General features: G+C 34.4%; 1 long non-coding RNA gene across 1 annotated transcript; it reads right to left on the reverse strand.

Moving 5' to 3' along the window:
• Window positions 1-721: 721 nt before the first annotated feature.
• LOC128199866 (uncharacterized) lies at window positions 722-2,382 on the reverse strand. Its single transcript, XR_008252390.1, has 2 exons — window positions 1,927-2,382; window positions 722-1,136 (listed from the first exon to the last, which is right to left on the reverse strand). It is a non-coding gene; the product is annotated as an uncharacterized LOC128199866 (long non-coding RNA).
• Window positions 2,383-8,925: the final 6,543 nt, after the last annotated feature.

The raw sequence follows: 8,925 nt of genomic DNA on the forward strand, positions 1-8,925 counted from the left end.
TAGTCGTCTTGCATGGACTTTCAAACAAAACGGTCTCGAGCCGCCAGCGTCCAGCGGCTCCCTGCAACCCGCTTGATGCCCTCGGTCCACCTAGTGGGGGTTCGACCAACACTGCGATTTCATCGGCTCTTCGAACTATGTGGCCTGCCCATTGCCACTTCAGCTTCACGACTCGCTGTGCTACCTATGTCAGTGACTTTGGTTTGTCTGGTTTGAATCTCCTCATTTGTGATACGATCACGCAGAGAAATCCCAAGCATACTATTTACTATATAAGTAGTTTTATATTTCATACTTTTGTAATGTGGAATCCTACTTGAAATAAAAAAATTATTGTAAGAGGAACTTTGTTTATTTTACTCAAAACCACCTATAATTACCTGAAATAATTACAAGTAGGTACTATTATGCTGTATTTTATTACAATTTATAGTAAGTGCAGTAAATAAATATAAGTGTAGCTTATCCTTAGGAATAGTGGTAAAATTGCATTTCACAAAGCTTTAGATCACATAATATTATATATTTAGGAGGTAGGCTTGGGCCGGTAATGGGCTGATAATAATGAACCACACAGTACTTATTGCAATTCTAAAATCAAACCTATATCCTTTTGATACAAAGTTTAATTAATAACAACAATAAATACATAATTTACATATAACTTATTGTTATTATTGTATATTTTTATAGGGCCAGACTTAAATGAAAAATGCAGAAGTAAACATTTAATAATTATCTTTATTAAAGATGTGAATCAATAAATTTCATTCAATTAAGATTTGTATACATTTTCTATTGTTATGGACTTCAGAGTGAGTGACCACCTTACAACATACTGCACTCACTCCTACTACCTCGATATTAAATGCTGCTGACTTTTCAAGGTATGTGGGTCTTCCAATTACTGTGATCTGAAAACTAGGATTTTCAAGGACCAAAGTATTCTCAGTATTCTTGGTAAAACAGTATTCTCAGAGCTCATCACTGCTATTCCCTGCCATTATAGCCGGTTTCTTTAAATCTGTGCATAGGGTCCTCCGGGGTTGTTTATATGTATATGCGTGCCATCAATACAGCTTGACTTCTGGCATTTCTGTTATTTCATAGAATGCTTGATGGACTGCACCTACAGTCTGAAAATAAACATTATGTTAGTTACATTTATGTAGGTTATATATTTCCTAAATCAAAACTAGATAGGTATACCTAACATTTATATAGGTTAGATTACAAACAAACTAATTAAATTCTTCATCATGAGTATGTTAAGCATGAGTCTCCTCTCAGAATGAGAGGGATAAGGTCCACCACTCTGGCCCAATGTGACTTCACACATGTAGAGGCAATGTTTTTCCTTCACTGTATGAGACATGTGATATACATTTAAATTCATAAAATGCACATAACTGAAATGATTTGGAGGTGCATGTTTCAGACAGCATTTGAACCTACACCCTCAGAATAGAAGGCAGAGGTCATATCAACTGGGCTATATGGATTTTGACCTACTCCTAATTTATCTATCTATACTAATATTATAAACAGGAAAAATTTGTTTGTTTGTTTTGTATAGGATCTGAAACTACTGAACTGATTTGAAAGATTCTATCACTGTTGGGAACCTACACCCTCATAATCAAAGGCAGAGGTCATACCCACTGGGCTAATTGGTTTTATATCTACTCCTAATTTATCTTTACTAATAATAGAAACAGGAAAGATTTGTTTGTTTGTATGTATGTAGGTTCTGGAACTACTGAACCAATTTAAAAAATTCTTTCACTGTTGGGAAGCTACACTATCCCCGAGCTCTATAGGCTATATTTTATCCCCGCATTCTTACGGAAATGGGAACCACACAGGGTGAAACCGCGCGGCGTCTTCATGAACAAAAAATTATTGATAATGAACAGAGGTACGAACCTGGAAACATCCCGTTACATAGAATCGAAGTGCTGCTAGAATGCATAATAATAGCGGTATTGGTATTCCTCTCTTGGGTCTTCTGTGTTCATTCTTCATCAAACAGAGGCATATTATGCCTAATATGAGAATCTTTCGTACATTCCATATCGCCATAGTATTAAACTGGATTTACGCAATTGCGAATATTTATCTTGGATACTGATATAACTCCCTGTTTATACACAGTCTTAACACTTTCCAAGTCCACTTTTTAATAAATAAATCACGAATAACAACAAAAAAAAGTACCAGGGGACGGTTTGGTTGACAGTTATCGGTAATCCAGCAGTCAGCCGCCAGCTTCTGTCAAGTGAGGGGTTTCTTTTGTCTATGAAATGCATAAAGGTTGAATTCGACACATAGCGGCTGAATAATCCCCTTAGGGGCCCCCTACTACGACTATGAATTCCACCGTAAGATGTATTTTATCTTGATACAAAATCTTTGTGCTCAACGCTTGTATGCGCTTGCCGACAAAAATAGGAATCAAAATGCATAAAATAGTAAGTGCAGAGCACGGAATAGTGTGTAAAAGTGCTAATAAGTTCTGTGGTGCAGAGTAAAATATTCGATTACAGCCAGGTACATATTTAATTATATTTGATTAATAGTCGACGAATGTGGTAATCGATATTGCAAAACTTTTCATATTTTTAATCAGTTTATCACGACACCTAGGCTTTTTAATTGCCTAAATCTTTCATTTGAGCTTTCTATCTTTCATCTATCTATCTATCGTCTATTACAAAATCGCACTTTTTTAAATTAAAATTACGATTTTATTCTCCGCGATATAAGTACGTATTAGATATTTATTTCATTTCAGCTGAATTCTGTTCGTAATTCGTAGGGTATCGCATTGTGTTATAATGCTGTTCAATGTCTTTGTGCATGTTGAATTGGAACACGGAGGGTCACGAGTATATGGGTCAAGGTGTATCATGATATGGAACTGTGACGATACAATACACACCCAGTAAGTACCACGAGAACGATTTTATTCAGTGACAATTACATAGTATTTAGACTTGTGATTGTGTTTTTGTTCTTTTTTTTATTCTTTACATGTTAGCCCTTGACTCGCACCTGATGGTAATTGATGATGCATTCTAAGATGGAAGCGGGCTAACCTATTGTTTTTTTTTAACAACAGCCGATAACAAAGTCATTTCCATATTTTTTTTGAAGCGTTTGCGATTAGAGAAATAGAATCGACATGCTACACGGCTGCACCCCAGTTCTGGTCTGGTCTGTTTTTAGTAAGTAAGTTTAGCATTCTGATACAATATTAGGAAGAGCTCTAATTTTTTGTATATGTATAGTTACTAAATAAATAACCAAAGTAAAAAAAAACAATTTATAAAAAATTATATCTTAAAACAAAAGAACCAAACTTTTAGTTATTATTTGTAACAGCTGGAGTACTTTAGGTTCTGTGATACCAGCAGGCTAATTCACTAACTTTGACGTATGTTAGTTGACATTTACGAAATATGAGATTCTATGTAACAAACTTCATCCGGTGCCTACTGACAACCCTTCATGGATATCATGCAGTAGGAAGATGATTTGATGTTCATTTTAATAGGTTGAAAGACCAAATTAGTGAATAGACCAGCTGTTCTTATAAACCCATCAATATAATGAACTCTTTCAAGGTAGTGTGCTACCGTAGATACTTTATCTTGCTCTGTAAAAAAACAATCAAAATACATTTTATTAAGTCAATCATTGAGGTTTTCTTAATAAGTCCAGAGTCTGGCTGGTGGGACGCTTCAGCCGTGGCTAGTTACCACCTACCGACAAAGACGTACCTCCAAGCGATTTAGTGTTCCGTTATGATGTCGTGTAGAAATCGAGAGGGGTGTTGATTTCATCCTACTCCTAACAAGTTAGCCCACTTTATCTTAGATTGGATCATCACTTACCATCAGGTGAGATTGTAGTCAAGGCCACTTGTAGCGAATAAAAAAAAAACATTTAGTAGACTTAGTTAATAAGTAGGTGATTAGATTGGTACTTCAAATTTGTTTACAGTGGCTTAAGATTAAATAAACAAAATATTCAAGGATACAGCGGAGATGCCTGAGATATCGATTAAATTGTGTCTTTCGGTTTTTGAACGTATTAATTATTTTCTTTTTTTAAAACTCACAAGCATTGAATCGTTATAATAAGTTCTTTGTTCAGAATTATCACGGTTGTTGCAACGTCGTCTATTTGTTTAAACAGTATTTTGCGCATTTGTGTTTGTGTTTGAGTGTGTTTGTGTAATTTATGCGCTAGGAGTCATTAACACGGGAACATCTGCTGTACACATTTTGTTTGCAATGTGTCCACTTAGAACAAAGTACATAGACAATTTTCACATAGCTAGTTTATACCTACTTGTACAATGTTTTTATAGCAACGGTCCTTGGGAACAAAATTGAATTCACTAATTAATCAAAATGATGAAGAGATATATTATTAAATATGTATAAACAAAGTGTATTTATTATTAAAATGTTGTGTATAAGTATGATTTTGTGTATAATTTTTGTCAGTTATATATGCGTATTTCAGAGTATATTTTAGTCAGATTAGAAAAAAAACTAGAAGGAAATGTTAGATGTATTTTCGAGAACATTTAAATGGTATTACAATTATATATTTATTTTTCGGGGTTAGAAGAAAGAAAGCGTCTTCCCACAGACGGAAATCTCGTGTGTCGCATTATTATTAAGGGAATGTTAACAATCATCATCATTCTTCCCATGGTTGTCCACCGTTGGACAAAGGCCTTATGTAAGGACTTCTAAATATACAATTCTTGAGTCTTTTAACGGCTGTAATCTGCTTCATGTCGTACCTACTAGGAGTCGTCCGATACTTTGCTATCCGATGTTACCAATCCAGACCCTTGAGACTCATCTGCTTCGCTCTTTCTCGAAAAGCTGCGATTGCGGTGTATCGGTAGCTCTAGTTCTTTTACCGATCTTCTTATATATGACTAGCAGACGCCCGCGATTTCGTCTGCGTGAAATTTAGTTTTTCACAAATCCCTCGGGAACGATGGATTTTTCCGGGATAAAAGTAACTTATGTGTTAAACCAGAGTAATATCGATTTCCATTCCAAATTTCAACTAAATAGGTTTAGCGTTTAAGAGTAACAAACATCCATACAAACTTTCGCGTTTATAATATTAGTAGGATGAACAATTAAAAGAGTAACTCTAAAAATTAAGGGCTTTCCATACAAACTTTCAACCTCTATTTCACCCCCTTCTATTTTTATTTTAGGGTCTAAAAGTACCCTATGTTTTGCTCCAACGTCCCATTTACGATCGTATCAAAATTCATCTTGATCAGTTCAGCCGTTTTACCGTGAAAAGGTAACAGACAGACAGACAGACTTTCGCATTTATAATATTAGTATAGATTTTATCGTGAAGATTTTCCAAACATAGCTCCACTCCACCGCCCGTTGAGTGATTTTGAGTTTTCTTTTCACAAGAAAATCCAGACTCACTAAACGTTAGCATGAGTTAGAAACAAACTTCTCATCTTAAAGGTTGTACCTACACCGAAACTTATATGCTTATATGCACTCTTTGTTGAGTTTGATATTTGCAAAGACTTTGCACATGCAATTCCGTAGAACGCTACGAATTTTGTAGAATCGTAGCTGCATTGCTACGGTGCATCGGTGCATCGTAGCGCATTGTAGCGGCAATGCGTTTCGTAGTAATGCAGAAATCATTATAATGAAGAATTTCTTGGATTTTCTGTAGCACTATTCTCTATAACTCGACAGTGAGAGTTTCGTGTTCGACTCTATCTACAGTATCGAATTAGACTGGGAGAGATGTAGACGAATTCCGAAAAAAAATACCTACCTATTAGGACTTTAAATTTTAGAAAAAAAAAATAGGTATGTTTTATAGTATATCTGTTATATTTTGGCCCTCTATTTAATATGCTAGACTAGCGCTCGCGACTTCTTATTTTATATCCTTACATCCGTTTAATTAAATCAATTGTTACAGACTATTCCATCTACCTGTCAAAACAGCATGAAAATGCATTGAGTAGTTTCTGATAAAACCGCGAACAGATAAGGGTTATTTAAAAAACTTTTTTGTTGTTCTGTTGTTTCTGTTTTATCGCTCCTAAAAAATTTTGGTCATTATTTCAAAGTATAGACATTTAGTTTCTACTATTATTATAGACTAGCGGACGCCCGCAACTTCAATCATGTAAAATGTGTTTTTTTAATCTGTGAATCATTCAGGGAAAAAGATGTTCTGCTCGTAGGTTCACTTTATCTCTATACAAAATTTCATTCTAATCGGTTCAGTGGTTTAGTCGTGAAAATGTCCACAGACAGACAGACAGACTTACTTTAATTTTAAGTAAAAAAAATGCTAGAAGACCAGGTTGTAGTACTTTCTAGGCGTGCTATCACTAAAAGAACTCTGCTGTCAGCGGCGTTCACAAGTTTTGACAGGTTATACGTGGAAATTATATTAATCGAAAATTCCTTCATCAACAGGTACCTACAGGTTCTGAACTGTGTCTTCAGGGTATGCAGCGCATTTTTACATCTATGAAATGCGCGCCACTGACAACCATAAAAAGTATCTAAATATCTGCGTGGCTTAATTGTTGTGTAAATAATATAAAGGTGCGAATACACAAAAACGATTAGATTCATACACTGATATACACGCGTTTTTTTTTTTGGAAATAATTATTGTACTTAGTGGTTTATACAAATTAACGCGTATGTAATTAAACAAAACTGGTTTGGAGTTGAAGGTCTCTGCATGTAATTGCTTGATTACTAAATAATTATAATTTTTTAACTAAAATAGAATAAGATACTCTAACAATTATGTTAAGGTATTTCTATTTAAGTTAATGTAGAGTTTTATAGTTTTGGCTATAAATATCAGTGATATTATCTTTGATATTAATAGTCTAAACTAAAAGCCAAAGAAAATATTTAAACCAGTTTGGCAGTTAGTAAATAAAATAATTTATAAATCATTTACTCGTAAAGTATCTGTTATTCCAACAATTTAAATATTATAAAGTATCTCATTACGTACATGTGCCGTAATGTAAAGTAAAATGCACATGTGCTGTAATGTAATATAAAACCTTTATCATCCGTCTAAAAACGAACGACACTTTTTTAAACCTTAGTTTTTATGTAAGAAAAGTGCTCAACATTTTATGTATACAATTAATTTTGTGGGATAAAATATAATAAATAAACATTTAATTCTTTTAACAGAATTTAATTCTGTGACAGAAACACAAAAATAATAATTTACTTTACTAGTAATACTGGCTGCTTTTGGTGCATTTGCAAAAAAAAAAACGCTTGTGCTATCTTTGTAAAAAATTACAAGCGTGTCTAAATGTCATCCAATGGAAAACAGGCATAGATGCAAACCCTCATTCGCACGTGATTTTTTAACGCACGTTAAAAAAGCGTTCAAATGCATTCCCAAGTACATGTTCACACGACAGCGTTTTTAAAGCACGACGCTTTTTTATCGAGCAATGTTGACCATGAATTAAATTAAGAACGTTATAAAAGCGCCAACGCTGGATTTTAACGTGTCGCTTTTTTAACTCTCGTGCGAATGTTAAAACTTCGAGTATGAGATTGATTCGTTATTTCTTCAAACCCGGCGTCAGCGTTGTGTTGCGACTAGCCAAAACATAGGAATGAAAATAAACCCACTCGGGGGTTCGTTAGCCGCCAGTTCTCACGCGCAGATTATGTTACTCAGCTGTATTGGGTTTTTAATATGCAACCCACGAAATTAAGCTCTATTGACACATATCAGGGTCAGGGTCTGACGCCAGTCATTCGGGGACTGTAAAAAACTGCAAACTAAAGCCAGCCAGGCTATTCTATAGCGATACTTTGTATAACTCGCAAGTGCGAGTTTCGAATTTACCTCTAGCTTTCTCATTCTATAGTATCGTGTTAGACAGAGAGAGTAAGAGGAGAGTTTGAAACTCGCACTTGCGAGTTATACAAGACATCGTTAGAGAATAGCCGTGCTGATTTCACTGTATTCATACGTGTTTTAGGTACATAAATATTAATGATGAGACTTAAATGGCTTAATGATTCAAAGATTACACTGAAATTCGGAAGATTAAAATTTCAATTCAGCTGTGTCGCTTGCGAAATTAATTGTAGTTAGGAGTAATTATCAAGTTCAAAAAACAAAGCATTTTTAACAATATAGATAACTGTGACTTGAAAATTGAATACACTTTACAAGAATTAATTAAACTAAATTAAACCACTGCCTCCGATGCCGGAGGGTGTGGGTTCGAAAGTGTGTAAAATCTGCCAATCCGCATTGGGCCAGCGTGATGCACTATTGGCCTAACCCCTCTCATTCTGAGAGGAGACTCGAGATTAGCAATGAGCCGTAGGGTTGTTAACGATGAAATGAAATTGCGAAATCTGAATTAATTATCTATTATATTGTATTGAACCATTCTTACCTTTATTTCTAGTACCTATATCATTAATATTATATATTAATAGTCACTCTATAATATTTCATTTTTAATAAAAATTTTTTAAATAATGGTAAGCGGAGGAAGTCTTTAAAAACAAACTTTGCTATCTAATTTATAAATGAAAAAAAATATGAGTGGATTCAATCAAGCCAAAACGGTTAATTTATAAAGAAATAATTCTTAAAAATAACTAATTTCTTTATTAAGTGTAGCTTGTATGAAATATCGCTTTCGCGTTATCAAAGTGTGCTCTATCTAATACCTACCTTGTGTATTTACGCACACAATCACAGGTACAGACTGTGATTACGACCACCAACGGCAGACGATGAGGCGAGCCTATTGGTTGTATTTTGGTCTGAAATAAGTGATGTCACGTTACTTGTCGATATTTTTTATACAATTATGATCGATAATTA

The sequence above is a fragment of the Bicyclus anynana genome, chromosome 3 (assembly GCF_947172395.1).
Source record: "Bicyclus anynana chromosome 3, ilBicAnyn1.1, whole genome shotgun sequence".
Lineage (NCBI taxonomy): Eukaryota > Metazoa > Arthropoda > Insecta > Lepidoptera > Nymphalidae > Bicyclus > Bicyclus anynana.